At 39.7% G+C, this 22,408-nt stretch overlaps 1 long non-coding RNA gene across 1 annotated transcript in view; it reads right to left on the bottom strand.

The window, feature by feature from the left end:
- LOC139222493 (uncharacterized) overlaps nucleotides 1–22,408 on the bottom strand; it is a 133,492-nt gene that overhangs the window by 86,692 nt on the left and 24,392 nt on the right. The window lies entirely within an intron of this gene.

Raw genomic sequence — 22,408 nt, 5'->3', positions numbered from 1 at the left:
TTCACATGTTCCCACTGTTGGTTGATTGATTGTTTGGTGTAATATATAACATATATATAGGCACTTTAACATGTAGTTATACATGAAAACCACTAGAAATGTTGGTATTTATATTGTAAAATAGCTAACATTTCCAAATAACAGCAAAAATTGATGGATTAGAGTTGGACTACATATTTGGGAGTTTTCCTCTTTCAAACTAATTGAAAAAAACCAATTAAAATATTAATTTACCGAGGGATTTGTCAAATGGTTTGGTATTTTGTGATAACTGTGTGCCTGTGAAGGAAAATATTTTCCTTTGGCATTCACAAACAGTAAGTACAATAAAAAATAAGGATATTTCAAAGTGGCACACGACTGATTTTACACATCAACACCAGTTTGTCACATTGTTTTTGCATTGTCATTTGATACACTGTAATACTCTAAATATAGATTAGAGCCATTTTAAGTGTGAGAAAGTAAGCCAATGAAAAGATTAGTAAATTCAGCTTTCTACCTGTGACAGGTCCGGTTGTTTTTATCTGCATTTATCCTGTCCCATTAAGTTTCTTACAAGTCCCATTATTCTTGACAAAAGTCATGCAATGCAAATTCACTTTAAGCCTCTCTCTCAACTAATTGGCAGTTTTCTATCCTCCTACAGTCTACTGTACTGTATACATTACAGTAATGTAGTTTTAGTAGTTGGCCTCCTGCTTTGTGTTTTCCTTTAAGTGTACCTACAGCCATACCACCTTAACAAATCAGCTTCAATCCCAGTACGATTGTTGCACTGTATTTTATTTTCTGAACCGCAGTAAAGAATAAAGATTTGAAGGATTTAATTTCTCTGAAGAAAAGAGTGAAGTTATGCCTTCAGTGAAAATATTCCAAGTTTGAGCAAGACAACTCCAAAACATTTTAATCGTGCCTATAATTGATAGGGAGGACCGTCTCTGCGAATTAATGAATCCAAAAGGGGGCCTTTGATGTGAGCGGCACTGTGACATTCAGATTTGCGCCTGACTGAGTCTGAACCAGATAGCTCCTCAGAAATAGCTGACTTTGGCATTGGTCGGCCATCATCCATCACCTTTGATATCAGACTGCAGGCAGGTAGATTGATACCCCTGATACAGATTCCAGAGAGATCCAACAGAGGCAGCGTGCCCTTACAGCACGACTTTGTTTTAATTAAATCTAAATCTATAATGATTGTCTGTTGTAGCGCAGTGGTTAAATACGAGTAGGTTTCTATTTACAGAGAAAGCTTAACTTACCTTTGAAATTGTAAAATACCACGATAAACATATAGTGTCCTTATGCAAACGTGCAAGTTAGAGGATCTATGTGATTATTTGCCACATGGTTTTTCAGTAGCCTACAACACTTTTGATCTCCAAGAGAAAATGATTGACCCTCCAGTTGTTGGATCCCTCTGCACTGTGTATTATCTGGCACCATATTTAATGAAAGAGGAACAAACATACTATACTGTTTGTCAACGCAGAGTAATGTCTGTGTTTTGAACCACTGCCCCGCTGTAATGGCTGGGAATAGCACGAGGCCTAGCTTCATAAGCTCACGGGCAGCTGGCCTAGTAGCCTCTGACAGGCACTGGCTTGGCACTGCTGTGTCTTGTCGAGACTCTTTGGCCTCGCAGGCCTAGTGGGTAGCATATGTCGACATGGGGATTCGCATTGGTGTGATGAGGGTTCAGAGGCATGGGCAAGCTATGCCTGTGAACTCCCTAGGAACTTTCCTTCCACCACGCTTAATCTAACCTATAAACTACTGACTAGTTTATGTATTTAACTATTACTAAATTCAAGTGAGATATCAACATCATTAAAGCAAGATTTGCTTTAATGTCACTATCTACATATGATAAAATTAGCACTTTGTCCAAGTAAATGTAAATTGCAGCGGTTGCTTGCTGCATTTGATCTCGCTAATAAGGTTAAGGGAGCGGACTCGAGGATTACTCCTGATGCAGCTAAAGACAGATGGTAATAGGACATGACCTCAATAACTGCTGAAGGCTGAGGGTGTTCTGACTGCAAAAGAGATCATCTAGTACTGGAGAGGATTCTGCAGCCAATGGAGAAATAAACAGAAGCTAATTGACTTTAAAAAAAGCATATTATCGCCCTATTCTTAATAGGCACATGCACAATCATTTCATCAACAGGTATGCCACAGAGACATTTGCGAGACCACTAGAGCAGGTCAGAACAAATCCAGTTTGCACACATCGCTCTTACGGGGGACTTTCGTCACTGGCTGGATGAGGCTTCATGGTTTTGGACACGCTGCACCTCAAGGCAGAGTGCATTTTGGCACATTTAAGAGAGCTTGGCAGCATGGTGTACTGTATAGCCTTTGGGAGAATCACATGCTCCAGACAAAGTGGGCTTCAATGTGTGCTAAGATAGACCTCTGCTCCTTTATTGGCGTAGATTTATGTTGCACGTCAGTCAAGTGGGAAGGAAAGGTGACCTTCACACGCAGAGCCTCCTACAGTACAGTTGCCTCGAACATTAACAATACTGTAAACATGCTCAACACATAGTTGCCCAAGTCAGGTTGTGCAGAGCATATTTCAACTCTCCACCACCAAGAGCTTTCTCAGATTTGATTTTCGCATACATCTTGTTTCAGCTGGAAAGGAACACCTTATCCTCCCACAGATAAATCATTCATCCAGTGATTGACCTCTTTGTGGGGCAGTGATTCTAAGGGGATCCTGACCTGTCAAAGCTGATTTGTTTCAAATGTCAACAGGGCCACAAAGGTGCCCTGACTTGAACTCTCTGTGATGAGAGAAGTTAGCAAGAAAGAGAGAGAGATTTACCACCAGAGATGGAATTTAGCAGTTCAGCATAAACTCAATTTATCATCAACGCATTATCCTGCCCTCTCCTAAAAGAGTTGAGGGGGAAAAAAAGAACCACAGCGCTTCTTCGATTAATGACCCTTCCCAAGTGCATCCAACAGCGTAAAAAATGTTTTCTTCCCTCTGCATGCCTCTCTCACAAACATGAAATAGAAAAACTTCTTATATTTTCAGTGATATATAGTTTGCTAATTTTTTTCACCACAAATAAATTTTCTTTACCATGGATACAAAATTGTCGAGCTGTATGTCAGGCATATATTCAGATTGTCCGATCATTTGTTAATCAAAAGGCTCTGTGATGGTGTCCTCTGAAACCCTAAATATGTCATTGACCTGGTAAATATCCACTGCGGAAAAAAGAAGTTGTTTAAGGTTCAGCTGAGGGAGAAATACGGCACCCTGGACTGTATGGTTAGATGAAAGCCCTGCTAGCAGACCTGATAGATAAACTCATTCATCCATGAAACCTGCTGCACTTTGTCAAGTGTCAAATTACGCACCAGCAGAAAAAAAATCTATCTTAAGCCCTGCAAAAACCCGAATGATCTTTTACGATGGAGTCAATTTTTTAAATATGTGAAGGATGAGAATTGTTGGAGCAAGATGTAATAAATGAATTTGTGATATTTCTCAAGATCTATTTCTCAGGCGATTTGGTATACCATCTAGAAAAGTGCCTAAACAATAACAGACTCCAGCATTAATAAATAAGTACTGAAGGCTGTTACCTGTGAGCAGCGGGTGGGTGTTTTTTTTCTCAACCTCAGAGTTATGATTCTTATTTTATCCTTTGTAATAAACTCTAATACAACAGTGTCATTCAAAACACAAAAAACCCACTACAGATTATATACAAGGTTCTTTGATATATTTGCATATAATGCTAATGTAAAGACAAGCTTGCTTCCATCTCAAACATTTTACATTTCCCCCCCTTTACAATTGAGTTTAGAACTAATAAGTAGATTTCACTTTGTGGGCCCGCAGAGGGGAGAGACAAAGAGAACAAGCCTAAGATGCCTGTGAAAATGCCAGGAAAGGAAAGGGGAAAAAATCTTTCAGGTCCCTGCAGATTTTTAAAGGCCTTGATGATCCTTCCCAGCTAAACTTGGGATTATTTCCGGAGTTGGCAGTTCATCACGCTCGCATGCGGGAGGTGCTGAGGGCGAGAGGCTTGTCAGGAAGGCATTCTGCTGCCAATTAGTATCAATCGGGAAGAAAATAAGGGCTGCACTGTTGCAATTTTTATGGGGGGCTTTTTTCCCCCCACAGCTCCGCTCCTCCCCACACATTAGAGCTATTTTCACCCCTTTATCTGAGTGATCAAACCTCTGAGCCATAATGCTATCTGCAATACGGTGTGTCTGATCAAACTACTTTGTGTGAAATTATATTAATTATCATTCATTTTCCCTGTTTGAAAGAGATCTGCATCACAGTAAAAACACTGATGGGCCTATATTATGTAAGTTCCTTATTGGCATCACTGTTTCATACTTAAAATGTCAGAAAAAGGGCCGTATCTGCATGTGATTACAATATGCATACATTTTGTAAGAGCAAGAATATCTTCACTGTGCTCGGCTGGTTAGAAACAGCATATTCTTCTTTTTGTGAAATTTGAAATACTAAAACATTTTTATGGTCTTTCTCGTGGCAACCATGTTTCACAAGGGCGATGTGAGTTCAACGGCTTTACAAAGCGACTTAGGTCTAGAAACAGGCCAATGTTGGCTCATAACGCAATATCATCCTCCTTAAATTGTGAGTGAACAAAGAAATCCTAATGTAGATTCAGGTTCAGCACTCACATGCTCACTTGGATTGGATCTCTTCACTCTTTCCACAACCATCATCTCAATTGCAAAATAGACATAGTGTATTTACTGGAGACTGTCAGTTGGAGTGCAGAGGTCAAAATTTAATGAGAATTTGGATGTGCCTATACTCTTATTTTACTACTAAACTAAACCCTACAATGTGTTGGTGGGTGGTTCTGTGCTAATACATGTTCAAGCACACTGTCATGTGTTGACACAAACACACGCTACACTCGTCACCCTACTGCTACCAGTGTCGAATAAAGTTATATTTGCTTGAGACCCTGGAGTGTTCGGCTCTAGGGACACCCAAGGTGCCTCACACAGCAGAAAGCAAAGGAATAAACAGCTCTAACTATGGATGATTCACCCGTCTCTCTCCTGTGTAATCAGTGAAGGACGCCTCCCCAGTTAGCGGGGAGGAGTAGGGGAACTGCCTGTGAAGGAAGTGCTGTGTAGGAGTTGGAAGCATCCCTATTTTTGATGATGTGCACAGCATTTTGGGCTGCTGTAATGCTGTTGTAAGCCACACTAGAGATGACGAAGGCTTGTCTCCATTTACAAGTAAGCTAAAATACCCGTATTTACATTGACAAGTCCATATACTTTACTGCAACATTTATCTGGCAAGAAGCAGTATCAGCCTCTGACATATTATAGTGCGGCCTGTTTGAGAGGCCTCTTGGGACAAACTGTTGCCAAGATGTATCCAAATGTCAGTCTTAAAGGAATAAATTCATTTTATTCAACAATCGACGAGAATATATAGTGACACCCCATCAAATTCATTTTTTTGTTTTTGCACTTAGGCTTCTCTACAGATTAAACAAACACAGTATAAGGTGTTAATTAATAAGCATTAGAGATGATGGTGGGTTGATTTTGTTACCTTTGAACAGGGCCAGACCAGCTGTTTGTCTCTGCTTCTGGTCTTCAGGACTAACCGGAATACTTACATATAAATGCAAGAGTGATATCAATCCCCTCATCTAACTCTTGGCAAGAAAGTGAATAAGTGTATTTTCCAAAATGTCAAAAACTATTCCTTTAAAGTGAATTCCCCAATTTCTGCAGAGCTTTTGATAAGTGGACGGTTTGATAAGGCTGTCAAAGCGGCACTTTACCAATAACCAATGTACCAATAACTCTGTAAGTAATGTGACTGAGCTCCATTATATCATTCCAATCTTAATATCCGGCTCCTGACAACATCAAATGAAAGGAACAGTGACTCACAAAAGAAGCAATCAATTGCTGAAGATAAAGCAATTCTTTTGTCATCTCACTTGATCAGCCTGACATAGTCCAGCAGCAAGTGACTCATCCGTACATGCAGAAACGCAGAATCAAATGTAACATGAATGTATGGTTTGAATGTAAGTTTTTTTTTTTTTTTTTTTCAGCTCAATCCAGTTATTGAGGCGGAAGAGAATTTTTTTCATGGTAGCATAAGCTGGCAGGTCAGTTGCCCTAAGCAGAGCACCAGCTTCTCTATTCTGAATTTATGAAATATTCAGCTGACCAGGAGACAAAGGAAGTGCTCCAGTGACATCGACCAACACAAGCTGCTCCCTGTGGCTCCACCTGCGAGCCACAGTGTGTGACTGTACCTAGCAACCTTTTGAGCTATTAACTGACCCTCACTGCCACTCCAAAACAGGTCAGTTCTCTGAAAGACTGTGTGACTGATCAGTCATTCATTTGAAAAAGAATATCAAGTTAAGAGTTATGGACGGCCTTATGCCTAGTGAAATGATGACTCTGAGCAAAGGTGATTTATCTTGTTATACTGGAAGCACAAGATTTACTCCACAAAGAGATTTAGACAGCTTATCTAGTTTTGTACTGTAGTGCATGCTAGATCAAAATAAAGACATTGTATCTTTGAGAGTACAAATTGTTATGGAGATCGACTGAAATGGATATGTCACACAGAAAGCCATCATGCGATCCGTCAGTGGCAGCAAGCAGTGTATAATTTGCAGATGTCTCGTTTCTATCAGTTCAATATCATGACTTCCTTTCTCTAATACCCACACTGACAAGAAAATATAACATCTTTCATTGTGTCACATTCTTAAGCGGAGGTGCTATCTGACAGCCTAAAAGCTAAACCCATTGGTGGTGTCACTCAAACGCTGTGCATTTTGGGAGGCAGCGTCAGATCACTCCTTGAGTTTGGAGCTTATGATGTATGCAGCCAGTGTTTTGGCCCAGACTGTTGATATTCTAAGACTACTCTACAGGAGCAAATTGTCCTTGCTGAAAAGAAGAAACGTAGAGCGCTTAAACTGTTTTGTGCCACTAAAAAAGAAAAAAACAACATTGTGTTTCCTCACCACGAGTCAACAGCACACAGCGAAAGAGAATTGATTGGTTTTTACTGTAAGTCAGCAGTAATTGACTGTGGTTGAGTACTTAAAAGACATTTCCGTCGACACAAGTCGTCAGGGTAAGAGAATTAGCAGCAGTGGGTTGCCTTTGTGTTTGTTTGTGTGCTGAATGGATGAGCTTGAAGATAAGCGTAGCATTAATGGCTGATGTTTTAAATGCTTCACTTTGCCAGCAGGTTTGTGTTTATGCAGTACATTAACCTCAATTTCTGAGGCTCCAATTTTAGAAACATTAGTGAGTCATTCATCTGCATTAAAGCTTAAAAATCTATATTTATCCTCTAATGCCTTGGAAATAAAACCAAAATACCAGACAATCTCATTCTTCTGCTTATCTATCAAGAAATACTATAAGAGCACTAAAAGGTTGTTTTTTTCAGTATCTCTCTGTAACATTAAAGGAGAAAAATCATTATTTATTGTTCGCTTTGTGACGTTAGCCCCATACGTACTTAAGCACCATACTTAGTGCACTTTGATTCAAATGTTGCAAGCCCCACCCACTTCAAATCAGTGAGAAAAGCAAAGTCAAAAGCACAAACACAACAATCCCTCATGTGGAACAACCAAAAACTGTTCAAACTTTAGTTGAAAATTCAGAATCTCGCTTAGAGTAAGAAGCTAATGAGAAAATAGGTTTTAGGGGCCTTTAAGAAAACGGAGCCATACTATATAATATGCCGATCTCCTAATTATTAGCAGTGTTAAAATGTTTTTAAAAAATGGTATAAAAGCAAAGACGTCAACTATGAAAAGTTTTCAAAGTTAGCAAATGACAAAATGGACGCAGTCTGGATATTTCCCTAATTGTGCTTGCTAACTTTTGTTGTTTCAGCACTCCGGTGAAAACTTCTGCAATTAAAAGATCCAAAAAATAGATAGCTCTGATAAGATGTCCTTGGCAGCAACAATGACCACCTTTGATCTTCACACGCTGTTCTCTTGGTGAAACAACTGGAAGTAGCTTGTTAATTCTGCAGCCCTGTGTTTTCTCCAACATTTGGCTGTGTGATTCATCTCTGCTCCACGGCTACCACCCTTAAACTCTTTTTCTCCCACTGCGTCCTTTTTCCATGGGCCCACTAGCGAAGCTGGCCTGCCTGGCTGCATGTGCCTGCCAATGTTTATCTTTAGTTCATTAGGGCACACAATGGCTGGTGTTTCCGCCTGCTAGCCATTTCCTGACACTGTTTTAGTAATTGTCTACAGACTAGCATTTTGACTTCCTGCCTTTCCTACAATATACTGCTATAACATTATAATATAATACTTTAATAATATAATAATTTAGATCTAATAAATTAGCAGCACCACTCATTGTTTTTTATTTTCCCTTTACTCCTGTTTTCACAGTTTGACTGTGTGACGCAACACACATAGGTTAAAGGGAAAAAAAAAAAATTTCCATCTTGCCAGGGCTCGATTGTTGCCTTTGTCAGCAATGTGATCAAAGAGACGTCTGAAATGAAAGAAGCTTCCTGTATAGGATTCAAATCTCCCAGCGTCTAATTGTGCCGTTTAGAGAGAGTTTCGGAAAGGCTGGATTTGGCATTCTTTTTGTTGGTATTCATTCACGAGTACAATGTATTCTAGCAAAATATTTATGCACTTGGTAACACCGACATCATTTGTGCTGTGCCTGTTATGCAGATATAATATTTGTAGTACTCAATTTCCTCATCCACTGTGAAATACTGCACCGTATGTTGGTGATTTGATTCAAGTTGATATTTCTGTTTAGCTTGTCACAAACATGGGTGAAAACAAATTATTTTTGGTGTCAACCTATATCTCTTATAGTATAAAAATGAGCATGCTTGTTAAATATTGCTCCGATGGATACTGCATCGCATTGTGAAAAGGACATTATGTCAGTAAGGTTTTATTCAATTCTCCATTCTCCCTAGTGAAGCCACAAATCAGTATTTCATAAAATAGTGATGCTTCTGTGCTGCCAGAGGTGGGTGAAATGTATAAAAAAGAAAAGTTTCTATCATAGGAAAAAAAAAAAAAAAGTTTCCAACAATTCCTCAGGCCTGTCTGGATGTGAAAAATTCTCTGTTGTTTGAACATGGCTTTTACATTGCTATCATCCTTCTGAGGTACTACAACGTGCTGCTTTGTCTTGGGGCCTGAGTCTTCTGCAGATAAATGCCAGATGCTAGGAATGCAGGTATAACAAGAAGAGGAGAGCTGGACCCTCTCACTCGGGTTCAGACAGAACCAATATCCCTGAGCATTCAACAGGGGAGCTGGCATAAATAAAAATGCTGGAGTGGAGATCTATTTCCAAGGGAACACACACGGGGAAAGAGGAGAGGAGACCCCCTTGAAGGGCTCTTTCTCGCTAGTCCGCCTGTCACCCGTCCTCAGCGCATCACAACAAAGTGGAAGCCATTCCATATTCGACTCCAATTGTCTTGTGAGTCATTACATTCCGCTCAACATAGGGCCCATTTCACTGCTGACATGGCTTGCTGTCACCACTGAATTGCATTGACATTCACAGTCAAGTCTTTCTCTATTGGGACCCAAGCCCTTACATATATGTGTGTGTGCACTCATGTTTGTGTGTGAAAGACACAGCATGGTTGTGTCACTTTTAAACATACCAGTATTTAGGGAATACTCAAATGGTGCCTATTACAGCTCCTTAGCAGTCACTCACCAGAGGATGTAGAGCACTTGTGGACTTAATTGAACTATTTCAATAGATTTGCAATGATATTGCTGGGCATGGCCATTTGGGTGACCTATTGAGCGGCGTGAGACTCCAGGAATACTAACCTGTGGGCTTTTTACATGTGGATGTGTGCAACAATTAATCCATTATGCATGAACTTCCTCCTGGGAAGGCAAAGAGAAACTTGGCCAGAATACAAACATTGCATTGCAGTGTCTCAACCGCTGTACAGAGAACCATTCAGATAGAGTGAAGAAGTTGCATATAGACCAAATTGATCTAAAAGTAGTTCTAGTAGTAGTCACTGATTGATGCTCAGCTGTGCACTGTAATAAGCCCAAAGTGATAATAAATTTGGTTGAATTTGGATTTGGCTGGGTGATGCAAATGTTGATATGGTGCTATTACTGTCATTGTGATGAGCAGCCTGAGAAATGGCTTCAAAATGTTTTCATTTTCATAAACACATTGATAACAATTTCACAATGAGCTACATATATATATATATATATATATATATATATATATATATATATATATATATATATATATATATATATATATATATATATATATATATATATATATATATATGTACAGACCATTTGACAAGGATTAAATAAATACTTCAATAACCCCAAAATAAAACAAAATATTGCACTTTTTTAGGTTAGTAGGTCTTTCTTTGACAAATGGGTAACACTGACAGGCCATTTATATGTTGGAACAACTGGATGTTGAACTTCAGGCAGTGTTTGTTTTTCTGGCCTTTCGATATCAAATAACCATGCTCCATGTCACTGTTGTCCGTATCACTTTCCTTCTTTGCTCACCATTCTAAAATGCATGCGCATTTATATTTTTTGATGTATTTTGTTCCTTACATTGCAGGCAGCCATTGGTTTACATTCATTTCTGAATAAAAATAAATAAGACAAAATAGCTGGCGTTGTGTAATCCATCACAGTTAATGTCAAGTCTGCATTCATTTTTGTCAGTGTCACATTATTGTTGCATAGTAATGCAGTTAAAGAGCAGATTGATTCCAAAAGTCTACATTGTGTTAATTCATAATAGTGTAGCTTTATCAAAAAATTGATGCAGTGTCGATGTTCATTATGATGGATTATATAACTCAAACAAAAGAAGAAAGACAAGAAATGGAAATGGGCAGTTAGCAGTTAGATTGTCTTTTTGAGCAGATAACTGTAACCCAGCTCCTGCAAATAATTTATGAATGAATATGTTCTTCATCATTATTGCCTAAAAATCACAGACCGTATAAAAGAAGTGGATGTAGCATATGGGACAAAGCCAATGTGGAGGTGACTTAAACCTGCATTCTTTTCAAAAGCTGCTGGTTGTAAAAGGAAGTCTGAATGAATGGAAGTCTATGAGATATTGACCCTACTTGATTTTTTACCTCAGTAAACATTTTTCTAATGGGTTCATGGTCTCAATCACCAGTTTCAAATCGTCATTAATACAGGATGATATTTATTCTGTAAATTATGGTCCCTTTTGCCACAACTAACCAATCACGGGAGAGTCTTCACAAATTGAACGTAAGTTTTGGTTTCAAAATCAAGATGGCCAAAATATCAAACTCAACCTTCAAAATGGCAGTCTACAAACCAGTGGGTGACCTCTTCTGTACACTCAATGCTAAAATGCAAAAAAACTAAAATATAACTTGCACATGTTTGCAACAAATTCTGTTATGAATGCATATAATATATGCATATACAGCACAGTATTTCCAACACCATGTAGCCAGTTTGCAAGCTTTGCATTCAGAGTTTCAAATCTCCAGAGAAGCAGTATGGGTATTCTCTAAAATCTACTGTAAGTTTTTGTGCAATGGCACAGGGACATGCAAGACACAATTCCCAATCACCAAGCTATTTTTGTAAAGGTGCTGTTGAACACCGTGGGAAATGAGCTTTCACTTTTACAAAGATGACTTTTCCCTTTGTGCTCTAACAGTACTAATGCCTGTAGGTGTATCATGTTCCAGAGGAGCCAAGGGGCATCATTAAAAAGTTGAGAATTATCTATGGATCACAATGAAATTTGTCTCCAGTTCATTTACTTCTTCACAGCACATCTGGACATGTTTAACCTATTCCACCGAGCACCGAGTGTAATCCACGGGGCGTCTAAAAATGAACTTCAAAGAGGAAGAGCTTTTCTAAAAAAAGAGACTTCCTTAAAAAAATCACACAGAACAGTATGAATCAGACACCCATTCAGTACAGGGAGGAAAGCGTAGGGGTGGGATAGCAGAAGGTTTATGTGAGTCACTGGAGGTGGAGAGAGTTCTACTGCATGGAGGTCCATAAATGTATTATAATAGCTCACAATTAACCACTGCTGTAGAAATAAAGCAACAGCGTTTGTGTTTGACTAAATTCAAAGTGAGAACTGTGATTGTATGAAAACTTTTTTTTTTTGCTTTGTCAACTTTTCAATTTTGCAATTTTGAGCTATTTTGCTTCAGTAACACGGCGTCTTTCAGACTAGTGGAAAGAAAACATCCAAAATACACATTTAAGGGGTTTATTTTACTACATTTTGTCTATTTGTGTCTGAAGATTTCACCCAAATTCATATATTTAAAGGCTGTTTTCTCATAGTCTGAGCCAAAAATCTTCTCTTCAGTAGCACTTACATACACCAGTTTTATTCCTATCTATATTCTGAAGGTTGTTACAGAGAGGTTTGTTCATATATCATTCATAGCCAGATTTACATGAAATTTTGTTCCCAAAAACATTTTTATGGATGTTGACAGCTTTTTATGATTTATGGATATGTCAACAAAATGAAAACTAAGTAGATAATGCATCATTTGCGTATTGAGCTGCAATGATAATGTCATAATGTGTAACGTCGTCTGTAAATGCAGGACCCAAATGCAGATTTTATATGCTGTAGCTACTAGCTAATGTGGCTAACCAAGTTTACGATAGCTCCATGAGGTGGTTGAAAATGCTCCGGCTGACATCTTGAATTTTTCCAGCTGACTCATTTTATAAAATGGTCTTTACGAATGCAGTGCATAGCTACATGTATGGCATTGTTTTACTTTTAACGCTACAAATGAATGAGTTTTTAAGATGAGGACAAATTCGAGACAGAGCTGCTAAAGTTAGCCTAAACACTGATATAGTATCTTCAAGGACAAGCTTCTACGCAGTGGGGAAATACTACAAAGTGGATGTGCTATCATGAGGAAGGCTTTTTGATAACTTGTAACCCCACAAAATGTAATTAGCTAATGAAATGCTCTATGGCCTGGGGAGTAAAGCTCTGTAGGTAATAAGATAGTTTAAGTGGGCCTGCTAATGTAATGTATTTATGTTAGAGCAGATAAACACACAATTTAACCAATTTCCTACACTTTTGCTTCCTGGTTTGGGTCTATTGAAAGGCTAAGAAAAGACCAACCTCCAAACTCTTTCTATATATTTTTGTGTACATTTGGAGAAATCCAAAGTTTGACAGGCTTACCAATCACTGGGTAATTGCAGGAGAGGGATTAAACATTCAGACGGATGGTTATATTCAATAGAACACAATTCCTGCAAAGAAAACTAACTCATTCTAAAGTAAAGTCAAGCCCTGCCACCTACAATTTGTTTGCACTGTACTGAACTAACATGTTCTGCTAACTGCGATGCCCAAAGTAAATAACGGTTCACCAAATGTGAGAGGCTAGTGACATCAGCTTGGGCTGGTGGCAATGTTTCCTCGAGAAACATGTTCGCCTCATGAAAAATAACTTGGCAAGATGCACTAAATTCTGAGGTCTACAGCCAGACATTCCATGTCAGCTACAGGTGATGCAATGAGGGGTTGTCAAGGACACAGCGATGCTGTTTCTGAATGCCTAAGTGTTCTCTGAGGGATAAGCACTCACAAATGATTCAGTACTATACAGTGAATTGAATGCAAGTTCAACATACCCTATTTTCACTTCTGTTATCCTATAGTGTTTTACGGTAAATGCATTTTCCCATGGACAGCTTATTTACTTGGATGAGACAGATTCAAAACACCATTAAATTCAATCAGCAGGTCTTTTTATGCTTCAGTTAGTCTTTTTTGCTACAATTGATAGTGTATTCATATGTGTGTATATTCAATTTGCACACAGGCAAACGGACATCCATCCCAGCAGGGGGTGGAAAAGAGGTTGGGGAAGGTTGCTCATGTGGGGGTGGATGAGAGTTGTAGTGCAGAACTACAGAGCAGAATTATTGTTGGCTCTGGCCATGTCAGCTGTGACAGTGGAGAGGCCAAAACAGCTGCGGTCTACCCACCCTCACCGTCCTCTCCCTCTATATCCCCCCTCCCCTCTCCTTCCCTTCCCTCTGCACTGCCCGCCCCCCACCAAACATCAAAGGGAGTCTGTGGCATGGCCTCGACTGAGCTGGCCGGTTGGCTGGAGCTGCTGCACTTCTCACGACCATCCATGGTTTAATACTGTATGAACATCCTAAAGTAAAGCTGGAAAGCCACCAACTTTGTTCTTTCGTTTTAGTGTCGTCATCTTCTAGCAGGCTCTCTCGCTCTCTGACACAAACCAGCATGCTCCTGGTCCCTTTGCCTCTGTCAATGTTTCTGAGAAACCACAATGCCACAGATTGTGTAATAGCCACTTGCTGGCATTGCTGGACGTTTGCACTGAGGGACAGAGATGCAGGCAAAACCTGCCGTGGCAAATGTTGCCCTGAAGCTTCGTCTGATCTGCATGAAAGAGACCTACTGAGTGAACGATGCTGTGACTCAACATGCTCATTGAGTTCATCGGGCACCAGCTTTCAGAGGGATTAGTCATCTATGTAATCCTACACCTGGATACAGGGTACATGATTGTGGCAGCAGCAAAATGGCAAATTTCTTTAGAGGCAGACTTTGAAGAAGTTGCACTTTCTGTGCTGAAGATGTCAAAGTTCTGTCACCATGTGGCTCACATTGTTCTAGGCTACTTGCTAAGGAAGGGAGGGAGGTCACTTCGGTACAATGTGAGAGATAGTGTTTCTCTGAGGGAGGCGCCAGGGCACTTGGCCAGTCAGGCACCTGCCGGTAAGATGAGAACGCACCTGGGGTTGGATTCTGGTGAGTGTGTGTTTATATGTGTTACTGTGAAAAAGGCTGTGTCCATATTAGACACGGGTTAGAGAAGCCATCCTTAAAAAATGCCTATTTTACTTTTTCTTCACAAAAAAGGAGTCTCTATAACCCTGTAATCCAGTCTGATATGCTTTTATTACCTCTAGCTAATGACATATCCTCACTTTTTTTTTTGTATCATAATACCTTTAAAGGGATTCTTGGCTGTTTTTCAGTCATCCAAGTTCCCTGCAACCCGAGCTCCCTGCTTGTCACCCAGCTTGTTTACTTACTATTTACTGCCTCTTGGGCTATTGTTCGATTAACCGACTTAATAGTAAGATACAGCATTAATGTTATTGCTAAGTAAGTTATTCAACTGCACAACTGCCATTCATTTGGCGGGCAACGGACTGTATGATGAGCAGAAAACTGTCAATGCAGGCGACACGGAGGAAAAGTAAAACATTTTTCATTTGCATATACTACCCACATTGTGATGATACAAAGCCGTATGATAATTGCCAAACTATTAAGTAGTAAGGACACATTGTACATTTATTGTACAGTACTGGACATAGAGCAGTGATCCATGGAGTCCAGTGCACAGTTCCCCTTCCTCCCCTCGTTAACTTATACATCCTTACAGTTAGGGCAACATTTTGTCACACGCTCTAGGGAAATCCAGCTATATAATAAATACAGCAACAATTATAGCCCCACCATCTGTAAATATAAATAGATAAATAATTAACACAATATCTGCATGAAGCAGGTTGTGAATATGAGTGAGTTTGCACATTATCTTTGACATTGTTAAGAGCTATCAAAGTTTGATTTAGTTTGTTTGTCTCATTTGATGAGGACACAGTTTGTATGGAGATCATTAGGCAAGGAGGGAGACTGTGTAATATTCTTATTCAATACAGAATCCATGGAAGAAACTGTACAAAAGTGTACATCACCAGAAAGTATGGCTTTTACTCGCTATCACTCGTCTTTTTTCTTCTTTTTTTTCGCAGAGGGAGGCTGTGAGGCTGGGGGATAGGAGAATCTTGCTGTCAACTATTCTGACACTGCTAGGGTTGATCGATGGTGAGGTGTAAGCTTAGCAACTGAGAAGACAGGTACTATAGGCTCGACACGGGTTGGAAAAAAAGACAGACATCTTCAAGGGACATTGCTCTCCTAAAACAAGATCTCTTTCTTTCTCTCAGCAAGCGTCAAAAATGTGTCAGAGTAATGGAGTTGCTCTACCCTTTCATTAATTAAATTTCGACACCTACATAATTAAGCAGCTACTTTAATGAAATCTTTCACGCTCAGAGTTGTGAAGAGGCAAGAGAGACAGCATCTATGCAGTGATAATGAGGGAGAAAATGTTAATCTATAGGCAAAATCCTAACAAGGTGTTAAAATACAAGATTTTAATTTTCACTTAGAAACTTTCCCACAGCTTTTGCACACAAAAAAAAAGTCCAGGTAAATACTAGTCTGCTTTCCACCAGTCTGACTGATAAAGTGTCAGAAAATACACATTTTAGAGAAAAAGAAGTCAAACTCATTTGAAGCTAATTAATTTAAGGGGAATTATTCTTCTTTTTATTTAGCTTGTGCTGTAACTCTTGAATAAAATGGAATTAAAGTGAGACAAGGGTCCATGATTGTGACAGCAGCAACATGGCAAATTTCTTTCGAAGAAAGAAGAGGAAATTTCTTTTAAAGTGAGACAAAAGTGGCTCCACTAGCGTGGCGATATTTCAGAATGTTTTTAAACAGGACTTCAGTCTCTGCATTATAACTGAGCATAATTAGGTAGACAGATCATGCTGACTTTTGTAGAGAAAATACATGTACAGTGTTTCCAATAAGCCATCAGTACTCATGACCTATAGCACATTGTGCAGTTGTGTCGCAATTTTTATTGCATGCAAGGAAGTCACAGACTTTCTGTCATTACATCGCCATCCCATCACACCTTGGTGACTGCTCAAGAGCAACCCGGAATTTAAAAAAAAGGAGAAAAGACGTGATGCATTGTGGGTTGTCTATACATTTTCATATGCTTATGCATGCACATCTTAAAAAAAATCCCTGAGGCTTTTTTATTATCGCTGACTAGAATGTACTTGAGCTCTGTCATTACTTACAGTTTTAATGTATAATACACTATGGTTGAGAGATGGGGGAGCATAAGACAGAGAGCATGAAGACGAAGCAGAGGGGGGGGAAAAATGTATAACCTTGCATATTTTCCTTCCTTTCCCCATTTTCGGCTGAGCCCTGCCTGCCTGCTTGCACCCTCACTGTCACACACGTACCTAATCCTAGGAGGGGATTGTCAAGAGTCCTATGCATAATGAAGGTGGATATTTCTCCTCACATAAGTAGGCCGGGTGATGTGAATTGTAGCAGTGTGTTGCAGTTAGTGCACCTTACGCAGCAACACAAATAAAGCGTTGTTTGATTAAACATGAGCAGGGATGGAGGAATGTAGGGGGTAGTACATGCTGCAGTGTGAGAGGATTATAGGGTTAGGCTGAGTGCCCATTCAGCACATTGCTGCGAGTAAAACTCAGGAGAACTAACAGTGCACCACTGATAATGTCTTTGAACAATGGGTTTCATGTGAGTCAACAAAACATTATAAATCCACCATATTACCGCATTGATAGCAGTCTTCCCATATATATCCTCACTCCTAATGAAGGGATCGTGTGAAGAGGTCACATGGCAGGGGTGTGGATCTCCACCCCCGAAACCTGCACTCTTAACAGAAAGACATTTGGGAGTCGGCGCGTAATGAAAGGAAGGTCAAACGGTGGAGACAGGGTTCCTCTGAGAAAGGTACCACACAGCAGAGTGGGCAAGAGAAGTCTCAGGAGGGCTAACACTGAGATATGAATCTGCTCAGAAAATGAGAGGCAACCTATGACCCGAGCCGTGTGGAAGCTGTACACTAGGTTTCCATTTCAGTGGTGGAGGGAGCCAATCTGAAACAGCATAGAGGGAACTGTGAATGGTGCAAAATGAGAAAAAAAAAAAAACACAGTTCATCTGCAAAGCGTGGGGCTACCACTGATAGCATTAGATTTAGGTCAATGAACAAATAATAGTGCAAGCACAAGCACCTTGAAACTCATACGGAATGACTTTTAAGTGGTAATATGAAATTTGCAAGGAGGCTTTAAGAGATCAAAAAGTCAGTTTTGCATGTTGCTATGTAAAAATATCCTATATGGGGAACCAGTCTCCCAGAAAAAACATCATTCTCATATTCAGTGGAGTTTTCCAAAGACATCAACTTATTCTTTCTCAGCTGTTACAATGTTGGATTTCTCATTGTCTGAATTCTGTGCATGTTGTAGCTCGCAGTGGATAAAATGTGGGAAGCGTCATGTGTTATTGTATTAAATGCATATCATCTCAGTGGGACTCAGTGGGAAATGTAGGCCCAGCACTATGGACAGCAATTCAACACATTTAAACAGCAGTAGTGTACCTCAGTTCAGTCTCTTCCTCGCGTCACATCTCCTTCTACTCAAGACGCACGAAAGAAATGCAAGGAGAAAAAAGCACAAAGAAAGACAACATGTACTTTGTGAAATAAGATGTCCTTCCCAGTCAAACGTCATCTGAAGCAACATCAGTCACTGATGACGGCAGCACAGCTTGAGTCCTTCTCAGCGGGCTTGTAACTGCTCTGTAGCAGTTGTGTTGCCTTGGAGTTTTTGTTTGTACAGATAACGTGATGTTGTTTAGAATGTCCTCCCACAAAAGATTAGTAAATTATTACCCTATGCATATCCTCGGTTGAAATGAAATGTAGCAAGAAATCTGGATTTGACAAGCAGTTTTCCCTATCACGGCTTGGACAGCTTAGACACAATGATGCTTTACACTCCGTTCTGGGCATGCATCAGTAACTTTTTCAGTGGGCATGTTTTCTTGCTGTGTTCTTGACAAGTGAAATGATTCTAGCATGTTGTAGCTGTGAGAGAAAGATGGATGACCGGGGTGGCAGTGGTGATACTGAGAAAATAAATAAATAAATGAAAGTGATATTTTTTTCTACATAAATATTTATAGGGTTAAATTAGAATTTCATATTGTAGTCAAGAAGTGTTATGGTAAGACATAGACAGTGCATTTAGCTTCCAGCCATTTGTAGCAACAGCAAAGCATTTCCCTCGCAATAATCTGAATCTGCATTCATTTATTTATTTATTTCACTTTTGAATTCATAAGCTAATGATCCCGAGTATGACGAGGATGGTTTATAATCTGCAGAAATCATTTGACGTTGGTTTTGGAGGGAAAAAAACTGACAAAGACAAAAAGAAAATGCTTTGATTGCAGTGGGTCTTTCATTCCAATGTACAGTGATTGATTGCTTCGCTTCACTGAATATAAATGACAAAGATAGGGCAAAATAAAACGATTTGACTGTGGAAAACAGACAAACCAGTGAACCTCTATTATGATAATGACCCTGAGGAAAACTTTTATTCATTGACCTCTCTATTGTCCCCTGAAAATGAGCCATGAGCACATTAAAGGGAAAGGATAATTAATGGAGGAACCTACATTTAGCAAATTAATTTTACTAGATAATGAATGACAAAAAGGTGATGTTAACATTTCCTGTCTACACCAGCAGATTGACACGTGTGCTGTTGTGTTGATTGTTTCAGTGTGAGATCATGCTCATTAGCTTAGCTGCACTCGTAAACATTCACCGATTTGGTGTGTGAAGGCTGTTTGTGTGGGAAGCTCCTGTACTGTATCCTCACTGAAGCCTCCTACGGGATGCCTTCTCGCCCCTCAGTCCTCATTAGAGAGCTGAAGTGTCCTTTATGAATACAGACCTGATCGATTTCCAGGTCATGTGAGGATGGAGCAGATATGAAATAAGAAAAATTAGATGAACCCCCCTAAAAATGGATGTGCTCAGTTGAGCTGCGTACTGGGGCTCACTGAGGGCAGTTTCAGGACCTTGGACAGTGCACATTCTCTAACGTTGTATGGACAGTATGAGCTCTTGACAATAGCATTAGTTAGGGTTAGAGTTGCACCAGGTCTGCTATTGCAGTCTCTAAGGAGAGCTAGACATAACAATCAATAATAATTTTATTCTTAATTTATAATATTATCAGATATCTTCTTCCCCCAAGGGCTGCTTGTTCCTTCTAAAACTGAGCAACTAACAAGCTATATAAAAATTTAAATAATTCACTGACAACCAGTAGAATAGCTGCATGGTACATGTGCACAATAATGCACACTATTTGTGAATGAATGAATAGTTGCTATTGATCAACCACTAATGTCGTAGTAGGCAGTCGTTAATATCATTGTTACTGCCTTGTGAGGTAGCCTTTGGTTATTCTGAATTAGTCTAATTGCTGTGCTAACTTGAGCATATGAGTGGCTTTTGTCAAACATTTTCCCCCGACTAGGAAGCATGAATGGCTATTTAAAACATACTTTCAAGCCCTATAGTATCGGGGCAAACCGAGGAGTGAACGAGGCGCCGTCATGCCGGGAGGCTACAGGCAACCATTGATGAAAATGGCTCAAAAATGTTTAAAGGACAATCTGACAGAATCAAAAGTGAAAGCCTAAAAGAAAGAAAGAAAAGTAGGGTACAGTGAGAGAGACAAAAATAATGGCTGAGTATGGCATAACTGTGACTAACAAAAGAAGGAATGTTAAGAGTGGGAGGATGGAGTGAAAATGTGAACGTGAATTAGTATGCAGCAACTGAGGGGGCCCTTTGAGCCTCTCTCTTGAGGACTCTCCTCCCGCCAGGTGCCCCGTGCCACAACAAGGAAGTGTAGCTGTTAATTGTGCCATAAATTAAGAATCAGGGATGCTGATATGCATACATGCATGTATATAGTAGAGACCTATGTGCATGGCCCAATTAACTATGCATGGCTTTGACTATTAATAATCCAAAGTGCCACAATTAGTTGAGCAAGTACCATTACTGTTAACAGAGAAGTTTTTGTTGAGAGTAAACAAAGTATTTTGGGAAATACGGTGCTTCTCTCACATCTGTGCATTCAATACAAGACTGCAGCCAGCACCTGGTTAGCATAGAGTGGAAACCAGAAGAAACTGCAAACCTGGTTGTGTCCAAAGGTGAAATGCATTATGCCTACCAGTACCTCTAAAGCTCCCTGATTAACTTCTTATATTTAATTTGTTGAATTCGTGCTGGTAGGATGATTTGCTGACCTTCAGACCGAGCCACGCTAGCCCTATTTTTAGTCTTTGCGCTAAGCCAACCAGCTGTTGGCTGTAGTCTTATTGCATCAGATAAGGAGGCCTCAAACTCACTGTTGTTGTACTTGTACAATGACAATAAAGATATTCTATCTAGTATTTCTTCCTCATCGCCAGCTCCACACCCATTCACAAACCAGTGATCTATATAAAGATAGACCATAAATCTAATTGCTATTGCTGCCACTATCTGCTATTTCTGCTGCTAACTGCTATTTACTGCCCAGTGGCCACAGCTGTGATGCGAGCTGAAAATGCAAAAATGTTTTTATTTGGCCAATTAAGCTGTCTTTGGAGTACAAAACCTGTCCCTGCTTAAAATACTGAGTAGAAATAAAAAGGAATGTGCATCAGTATTAAGATAATTCAGACAGGCAGAACTAGGATTTGTCAAGTGTAAAGTTGAATAAATGCGTGGGGAAAAGTGGTGAACACCAACATAACTATGCAACACACTATGCATCAGCTATCGGCTAGAATTATTTTTGATCAATGGTGGGAAACTACACTATTTCACTGGAGTAACTGATTCATTTCTGAGTCTGTTTGGTTATGGCCTTAATAACAAGCAAACAAAGAAACGGCTGTGAAAAATTAGGCAACATGTGCTAAACTTCCCAAAATGAAATTGCTTTCTGGTTGAAGTGGGGAGGCTTCATTGAGTAGAGCCACTACGTCGAATTCATTATTATTGAACTATGGTAGATTAACAGAATGTTTCTGGCTGGTCCTGGGTTTGTAGATCTAAAAATCTTAGCTGCTATTGCTTGATATTCCTATGCTGAGGCCGAAAGTATCAGAAATTATCACAAAGACAGTCATGATGGCTGAGAGCTCTATGAAAGCAAAATGTGTAGCACAGTCATACTGCATTACATCCCAAAACCTCCCCTGGGCACCTCCCTAAGTGGCTGATCTTTTCATCTGATTGTCACCCGTGTTGATAATGTTAAGTGGCTTTGTTTTCGGTTGACTGCAAAGACAGAGAGCACCCCGGGTACACACCTCCTCCAGACACCTTATAGCTGAGCTACCATGACAACCTGGGACAGGAGGAGAAGGACTGTTGTGTGTGTGTCTGTGTGTGTTTTACGGCATTTAACTGTGGCACACTGGGAGGTGAGGGAAGGTTACACTTTTGTAGGATAATTAGCATTTGGGTTTGAGATTTAATTAGGGCCTTGGAAGTGTAAGCTCTTCAGGTGACAGTGCTAACAAA

The sequence above is a fragment of the Pempheris klunzingeri genome, chromosome 23, assembly GCF_042242105.1.
Source record: "Pempheris klunzingeri isolate RE-2024b chromosome 23, fPemKlu1.hap1, whole genome shotgun sequence".
In the NCBI taxonomy this organism is placed as follows: domain Eukaryota; kingdom Metazoa; phylum Chordata; class Actinopteri; order Acropomatiformes; family Pempheridae; genus Pempheris; species Pempheris klunzingeri.
This window is presented reverse-complemented; position numbering and strand designations above follow the sequence as displayed.